The sequence below is a fragment of the Mauremys mutica genome, chromosome 1 (assembly GCF_020497125.1).
Source record: "Mauremys mutica isolate MM-2020 ecotype Southern chromosome 1, ASM2049712v1, whole genome shotgun sequence".
Lineage (NCBI taxonomy): Eukaryota > Metazoa > Chordata > Testudines > Geoemydidae > Mauremys > Mauremys mutica.
This window is the reverse complement of record NC_059072.1, coordinates 308,850,039-308,858,621: the sequence shown is the minus strand read 5'-3', so window position 1 is coordinate 308,858,621 and position 8,583 is coordinate 308,850,039.

The window sequence follows — 8,583 nt, the reverse complement described above, 5'->3', positions numbered from 1 at the left end:
TCCGTGGTTCGTGCTAGATTTCACGCAGCATGCGCTCTCTATCTCCTTCAGTGCCCGTCCTCACGGTGATCTCGCTCGGAGACTCCTGCATCTAAGTAGGGGAAGAAATGTTACGTTACGCCTGGTCCAAAGTATTTTTAATAAATAAACGGACAGACGGCATAGCACAGACTCAGCACGCAGCTGCGTGACGAGCGTAACGGAAAGCCAAAGAATCAAATGGACGCTCATGGAGGGAGGGGGGAACGAGGACGCAAGGTATCCCACAGTTCCTGCTGTCTCCGAAAAGCATTTGCATTCTTGGCTGATCTCCAAATGCTTCTAGGGTCAAACACAGTGTCCGCGGTGGGTCGGGGCATAGCTCGGCAATTTACGCAGCCCCCCGACCCCCAGAAGTTAAAGGGAAAACAATCCTCTGTTGACTCTTTTACATGTCACCGTATCTGTACTGAATGCTGCAGATAGACGCGATGGTGCAGCACTCAACACCAACATCCTTGCTCCCCCCACGCTATGGATGGCTGATGGTACAATAAGATGGAAATCCATCCTCATCATCAGCCTATTGGCACATGGGGCAGTGCAAAAGGACTGGTAACCATAACGACCGTACCAACTTGCTTGGAACAGGTCGGTCAAGGCCGCCTGTTGCTAATTTTTCATGGTAGATGGTGCAGTATGGCTGGTAACCGTCCTCATCATTGCAACAGGGGGCTGAGCTCCATCAGCCCCCACCCTTCATTGTAAAGAAAAGATTCAATTGCCCCTGGACTAGCAGAGGGATGAGTGGCTCCCTCCTCCACACCCCTTAATGTCATCTCTGGACTATCATTGCAGCTGGAGGCTTCCTTCCACTCATTTCTCACAAACGACTACCTGTGTCTTATTCATGCATTCTATATTACTTCATCACACAAGTGGGGGGACAATGGTATTGGAACCCAGGAAGGCTGGGGGAAGAACGGAATGAACAGCTGGGGTTGTTTCAGGAGCACACCCTGTGAATAGCGTTCAGCTCAAAATTTATGCAGGATTGGACAGAGAGCAGCTGTGGTCTCTGGTTGTATGATACAGTGGTTCTCTAGTACACTTGCCCATAATCTAGGCAGGACTGATTCTATTTTTAGATACCCAAAAAGGAGGGATTGACTCGGGGAGTCATTCCCAAATTTTGCTTTTGCGCCCCTGGCTGATCGACCAGGGGCACTTATGACAGCACCAAATGGCGCAGTGCAAAAGGACAGGTAACCATGACCATCTTATTACCGTCTTCTTACCAGTTCATGGTATGGTAGACGGTGCAGTATGCCTGGTAACCATCGCTGCTGTCATGCAAAAGCATAAGCATGCTGCTGTGTAGCGCTGCTGGTCCGCCTCTGTCAGCGGCATCCAGTACACATACAGTGACATATACAAAAGGCAAAATAGGGTCCATTGTTGCCACGCTATGGCGTGTGCCAGGGCATTTCATGGAAAACGTGCTCGAAATGATTGTCTGCCATTGCTTTCCCGGAGGAAGGAATGACTGGCGACATGTACCCAGAATCCACCGCGCAAATGATTTGTGCAACAGCAGGCACAGGGGTCTCAACAAAAAATTCACAGAGACAGCCTAGACTCAGTTAATTGTTCGCAAAAAAGTATCATTGCAAGGAATTAACTAACTGTTTCCCATCTCACAGCTTCCACTGTCTCCAGACCTGCCACAGCATCCACCTCGCAGAGGCTGGCGAAGATTAGGCGGCGAAAGAAAAAGACAAGGGACACGATTTTCGATGAATGTGTGGGCTGCTACCTAGCCGAGGCGGACCAGCAGAGGCAGTGGAGGGAGAAAGTCTCTCTGTACCAGCGCTCACACAGCGAATGGGAGGAGAGGTGGCGTGAGGAACACAAGCAGGCGACTCAAGCAATGCTTGTACTACTGAGGGAGCAAACGGACACGCTCCGGCGACTTGTGTATGTTCTGCAGGACCGCTGCAGGACAGAGCCCCCGGCAGTATCTCTGCAACTGCCCTCCCCCGCCACAAAGTCACATTCCCCCCTCACCTCAAATAACCAGGAGGATGCCCGCCCTGGGCCGTGAATACTGTCACTGCACCCCAGCAGAGTGCTCAAGTAACCAAAAGCTCTCCTACCCTACATTTGCATAAGTCCTTCCCTTCCGGACTCAAACAAGTCCCAATCCCAGTCCCATCCCATAACTGTGTACTTAAGTAATAAAAATACTTTGCTGTTAAGTACTGTTTCCGTCATGTTTCTTCACTGAAGACTGTGTTTGAATGGGGTGCGTGGGGAAGTGCATTGCTAATTGCATAGGACAGGCACCTTTCGCAGGGTACAGACACGGGGGCCGGATCAGCAGCGGGTAACACACACAGTGCAGTCAGCAGGCACCGTGGTCGGTATGGGAGGTGGTTTCCAGGTTCTGTGTGGGCGGTGGGGATGTGACTTTTTAGCGGGGGAGGGCAGGTACAGATCTTATACAGCGGTCCTTGTCGTGGACCGCTGAGTCACGCAGCAGAGGAATCTGTATCCGTCCTCCTCCGCCACAAGGCCACATAGCCCCCCGCACACAGAATCCCAAAAAGGAGGGATGGCAGGCTCCGTTGAAACAAGCAGTCCGGCAATGCGGACCGCTGTAGGAGCAGGAGCCTGTCATTCCTTGAGTTTAGAGGCGGTCTTTACATCAGCGCACACCCTACCCACCGCAGTCTGCGTTCCAGTTTCGACCCTTTAACGAAAAGTCATGAATAAAGAAACCTCTCCTCAGTAACAGTGTGACATGTATTTTATTTTTACACGTGTCTTGGAAGTGGAGGAAACGGGGAGAACGGGGTATTTAACCGAAGAGGAGAGTCAACAGTAACTGGGTAAAGAAACAGGGGCAGGTTCAGCTTCTCTGTAAAGAAACTGAACAGTCACAGGTCACGCTGCTCGCTGGTATTTAAAGAGTTCCTTGTCGCTGTCCCAGGCGCCTGTATAGGGCTTCATGAGCAAGTGCATTAGCGGGCAGGCTGGGTCACCGAGGATCACTATAGGCAAATGCACATCCACAACAGTTATTTCGTGGTACGGGAAGAAACTACCTTCCAGCAGGCGTCTGAGCAGCCCACAGTTCCTGAGAACACACGCATCAGGAACCTTGCCCGGCCATACGACGTTCATGTTGGTAAAACGTCCCCTATGGTCCCCCAGTGCTTGCAGAACCATTGAAAAGTAGCCCAATTTCTCAGCAGCTGAATGTGGAAGAGGTGGACGATAAAGTGCGAGGAGGAGAAAACGGCGAGGATCGCAGCGGGCTCCATGCTTGCAGTGCTGTGGCGTCCACGCTGTCACTGACCAGAAAAGTGCACGAACAGATTGCCCGCAGGCGCTTTCAGGGAGGGAGGGAGTGAGGGCGTGATTGACGGTTCAATGACGACAGTTACCCAAAACCACCCTCGACACATTTTTTCCCCCAGCAGGCATTGGGGGCTCTACCCAGCATTCCAATGGGCAGCGGGGACTGCGGGAACTGTGGGATAGCTTCCCACAGTGCACCGCTTCGAAAGTCGACGCCGGCCCCGTTAATGTGGACTCAGAAGTTCGAATTAGTGTATTTAGTATGGATACACAAATTCGACTTCATAAGGTCGAATCCACAAATTCGAATTAAGTAGATTCGAAATAGTCCTGTAGTGTAGACAAGGCCTAAGTGTCCCTTGTACGCAGTCATCTGTCATGGTTAGAAGTCAAGCTAAAATCATAGAAACTGGAGATGGAAAAGACTTAGTAGGAACTTTGCAAATTCCTTGGCCAATACAGGCTTGCTCCCAAGTGCATGTTCAGACTAATTTTTAAAGATTCACACAAAAGAATTTCTATCATTTCCTTTGGGATTCTATTCCACGATTTAGTAGCTATTCCTGATAGAAAATTTTATTCAGCTCACATTTTTCTTTGTTCATTTGCATCTGATTTCTCTTAGTTACACTTGCTTGGACTAATCCAAACAATTCCTCTCTCTCCTTGCTATTCCTACCTTTTAAACACTATGATGGCCTGTTTAACTTCCAACTTTGGTAACTAAATTTGAACTACTACTGTTTCAGTTGGTGCTTCCCTTCTTTTCCTAAAAAAAGTTGTGCAGTGTTGTGGTGTTTGCACAGGTGTCATACCAGAAGTGGCTGCATTTCAGTGGTGAATTAGTAATATCAAGGGGCACAGTTGTAGAGATCTTACCCATTTGAGCGCTCCTCTTGAAATCAATATGAATACTGGTGGAGCACGGTATTAATCAACATGAGTAAGGATTGCAGAATCAGGGCCTCTGTACCATGCCCAGAATATACTCTCTATACTGTTTACCCACATTTAAAGACCATTGGGTTCCTTCATAATGAAAAACTACATTATACATTATTTTTTGTGCATACTAGACCAATTGCATGTAAAAAAATCTTCAAGCAATGCAATTTTCTTTTCCCCAGTAAACCCAACCATGGACGTAATCCTCCTAATGCATAGCTGTTAGCTTTGCTTCAACATTAGAATTATATCACATATGTATGCTGTGCAAACATGAGAGCTGAGTTCACTATTGTTTCTCCAAAGTTTTGGCAGGTATTTTGTCAGTTCCCTGATGATGATTTTAACAGCTGGTAGCCTTTTTTGCAAAGCCTTTTATAAAAGGCCCTAAATATGTGTAGATCTTCATTAATGCTGTAGCTCCCAGAGAGATTTATCTGTCAAACATAGTTTCCTATTGTACAAAAGGTATTGCTTTCTAGCTAGTGACACAGCACTTATTATTAGACCTGAGATTTCTGACAGGCACCTGTTCATGAAAAGAGAAACTGGTGAATAACTATTCAAAAAATAGATCTCTAGGGAGGTAGTATAGGATATATGGAATAAACAACATCCAGTAGCTAACACTAAAAGTTGTGTATGTGGCAGCTTTGTAAATCGCAGAGGACTATATCAGGCCATTGCAAAGAGCAAAGGGACAAAACGGTACCATAAAATAAACCAAGCATCAGCTACTAGCTGCTGATTTATGGATAAACCAAATCTACTGAAAGATTTTTGCAAAGGAAATATCTTTTCTTTTACCTTCACAAGTCTTCTATGGGCTCCTCTGCTGCCCCCTGATGGCACTGTAAAACCCTGCAATTGCTGGGTTGAGGAGCAAGCCGAATGTGGGAGTATATAGGAAATAATTATAATCCGTTCGCCTCACAACTAGAAACAGCAGAGGAGCTGCCTGGCGGCAGCAGAGGAATTTGAGTAGCTATAGAGAGAAAAGGTGTGTGCAACAGAGAGAGAAAGAGATGGAATGAAAAGAAGCCACGATCACATAAAGCCAGCTAACTGAAAGCAGAGTCCCTGGAAGCAGAGTATGACTATAGTGTAACACAGGATCCGACTTTCACAATATACTTTTGTTGAAGAATCTATTTTGTGATTTCTCATTCCAGACTTCCATTGGTTTAACAAGGTGAGTTAAAGTTAAAGTCCTTTCAAGTATGAGAAATTAATTGGAAAGATGCTGATTTGCCAGGAATGTTTGCAGAATAAAGGACAATGTCACATTTTATACTTTGTCAGGAAGAAATGGACTGCAAACCAGTATGGTAGAAATGGTTTTCGGAATATTTAAAAAATCCTCAAGAGTCTATGCAGTGAGATGAACGTGTTTCTATTGCTGAAGGATTTGGGGTCTTGGGGCAAAGCCTATCTGATTGAGCTATCAGGAATTGCAGATCTACAGTACAGTGAACTGAGAATTTAGAAAGCAACAGAGTGTCTTCCTGTTTTATTCCTCAACAGTGTGAGGTGTTTGGAATTGATTGAAAGTCTAGCTTATTTTGTGCAGCCAATGTATATTTCGAGAAATCAAATAATAGACTAATTTGGAATCTGTTCTTTAATTGGATAACTAGTGATGGGAACAGTGTAAAAGGGGATTTACAAATGCAGAGGGGTCAGGCATGCTCACAGGAAAGAGAATCATTCTTATTTTGGTGAACACAACTCTGAAAATGTAAGGTTAGGACAGATACCATCAGCAGCAAACCAGTTCAAAGTTAAAGCAACCTGGGGCTGGGTTTACAGATGGGTCTGAGCTACAGAGACTTCTCATTGCTGCCTGGAGGAATAAGGGATAGAGTTTTAAAACCAGAGGCGCAATATCTGAGAAAGTGTTAGCGTTTCATGAGTTTGCTGCAGTTCGAGCCCCCCCTGAAGCCAACGTTCTGGGGCAACCCTGGCCCCCTCCATTGGCACAGCTAGCACAAAAGGGAGAGGGACTGGAGCAGGGCAGGTCAGCTGTGCTGAGACTGAACAGGATGTGGAGAGAAAATATATCCCCATGAACTCTGCTCTATGGATTCCATCTTTACTATCAGTGGGAACAGCAGGCCAGGGAGTGACCAAAGGATCTGCAGCTATGTAGCTCCACCAGCCAAATTTCCCCATATAGGGCCATGCAGCTGCTTTGACAGCTACTGTGACCATCCCCATGGTGGCTGAATAACCTGTCCCCTTGGCTCGAGATGCTCTCCCTTAACCTGTGCAGCACAAGAATAACTCCATTTGAGGCAATGAAGTGACACCAGTGTAAAACTGAGGTAAGGAGGATCACAGTGTGGGCCTTTGTCTCTAACTTTACCCAGATGTCTGGGTTTTTCATTACCTGTGGTACCATCTGGTGACTTACAAAGACCTGCTGGCAAAATGAGAGTGCCTATCTGCATTACTGTAGCATTCTATAAGCCTCTACACTCTACATTGATTCAGTGTAGTTTTTAGTGGTCATTTAAATTTTAATGTCTTATAATGGCAGTTTTCCAAAGGAAATTACCCCTTAATTTGCCTGGCAACTGAGTTGCTCCTTCACATCTGTTATAGCTAATTACATACAGTAAATGCTTTTGTCCGTAATATGCATTGCGATCCTGCAGATAGGCAGTTTTTTTGAATGTTTACCCATAGACTTTATAGCACTTTCCAACGTAATAGATTAATCATATAGATTTCAAATCCACTCTGATAAATGGGTGCATGTCACCTATAATCTGATGAAATTATCTCAAGATTATGTGCATATGCCCTGTTGTGTGTGTACCTATGAAACCATCATGCCTTTTGCTTTCTTAGTACTACGTCTTTACATTTTTTAAGAACTCTCCCTCTGTGCAGTTTTAGCCATGTAATTGGATGGCTGTAATTGCTGAGGCCAGCCACTAGAAGGAGACATGATCACATATACTGAGTCTATTTATTGCATTTACTTTATTGTAGTTTTTCTTTAAAACCAAAGTCATTTTAGACTGAGGGTACGTTTTGCTCTCTCTGTGTGGAAATATATCCTGCACAGCCACAGGAGTTGTTTGTTTGTCCATGATAATTTGATAATCAGAGGTGTGCTGCTTTTTTTTTTTTTTAATGCATTGGTAAAGTAGTTTTAGCAAAAAGTACAACTATAAAAGTATTTTCTGTTGATTGCATTGCCTGCTTTTAAAAACATAAAAATATTGGGTGTTTATATTTTTTCTCATAATGGCCAAAGTGATTTAATTAGGTCATTTTAGGATATGCCACTAGCCATGTCTCGTTTCTAAAAGCAAAGTCTAATTTTGGATTGTTCAGGAATAAAACTTACAACCAATGCCCTCAGTTTAATCCATTCTTTTCTACATTTAAAACTGGCCTCTCATGTGGTTTTATAAGAGTATATACTTTTACTTTGGTAAAGAGTTATGAAGCTCTGCATTGTTGTTTTGAGCCAGGGGGTCTTGCTAGCATTTTGAAAATTGTATACAACCTATCACTACTACATTGTTACCTCCACCCACCTTTGCCCACTAAGTGCACTTCACTGCCAGTTTCTTTCTTTTAAAAAACCTGTCAACCAAAAGCACAATATTTGCTCTTCAGAAGTATCTTTATGAGCCAGGGATGGTTTTAGTGGCATGCTGAGTGTGAGGCAGGAGGGGATGGGGTGAACTCCCCCAGAAGCAGGTCACTTCTGACCAGCCAGCATCTTACTGTGGCCAAATGAAGAGAGTCAGCTTTTGCCAAAAGTTACCACACAACGTTTTCTGAGATAAAACAGTGGTGTCTTCTGAGAGTGGGGGAAGGGTGGTAACACAGATACAACTGTGTAAAAATTGCTGGCAAATGACTTTTTAAATGTATCCCCTTTATTTATTACCCTTTTAAAAATCACTATCTTTCTTAATAGTGGCTTTGATCCTACACAGTGCAGACAGGGAATGTAGTACACGGTATAAAGACATGAGCAAGACGGGGAGCGCAGGGGAAGCTGATCCTGCATTAATGAAAGCTCTGCTGTGTGGCTGCCAGAATGCTCCTGACTAATAACAGCAGCAAGGCCAAAGGGGAGCAGTTAGCTAAGTGCTTTCTTTGCACTGAATTCCCCTTGTTCAGACACATCCAGTTGTGCACCCCCACATCACTCTCCTTTTTGGCCATGCATGCTACTCTATTTCTATAGTCTCCTCTCATTTACACCCATGTCACACGGTTGATTTCAGTGGCGTTACTCCTGATTTACACCAATGTCACGTGGGAGGTGAA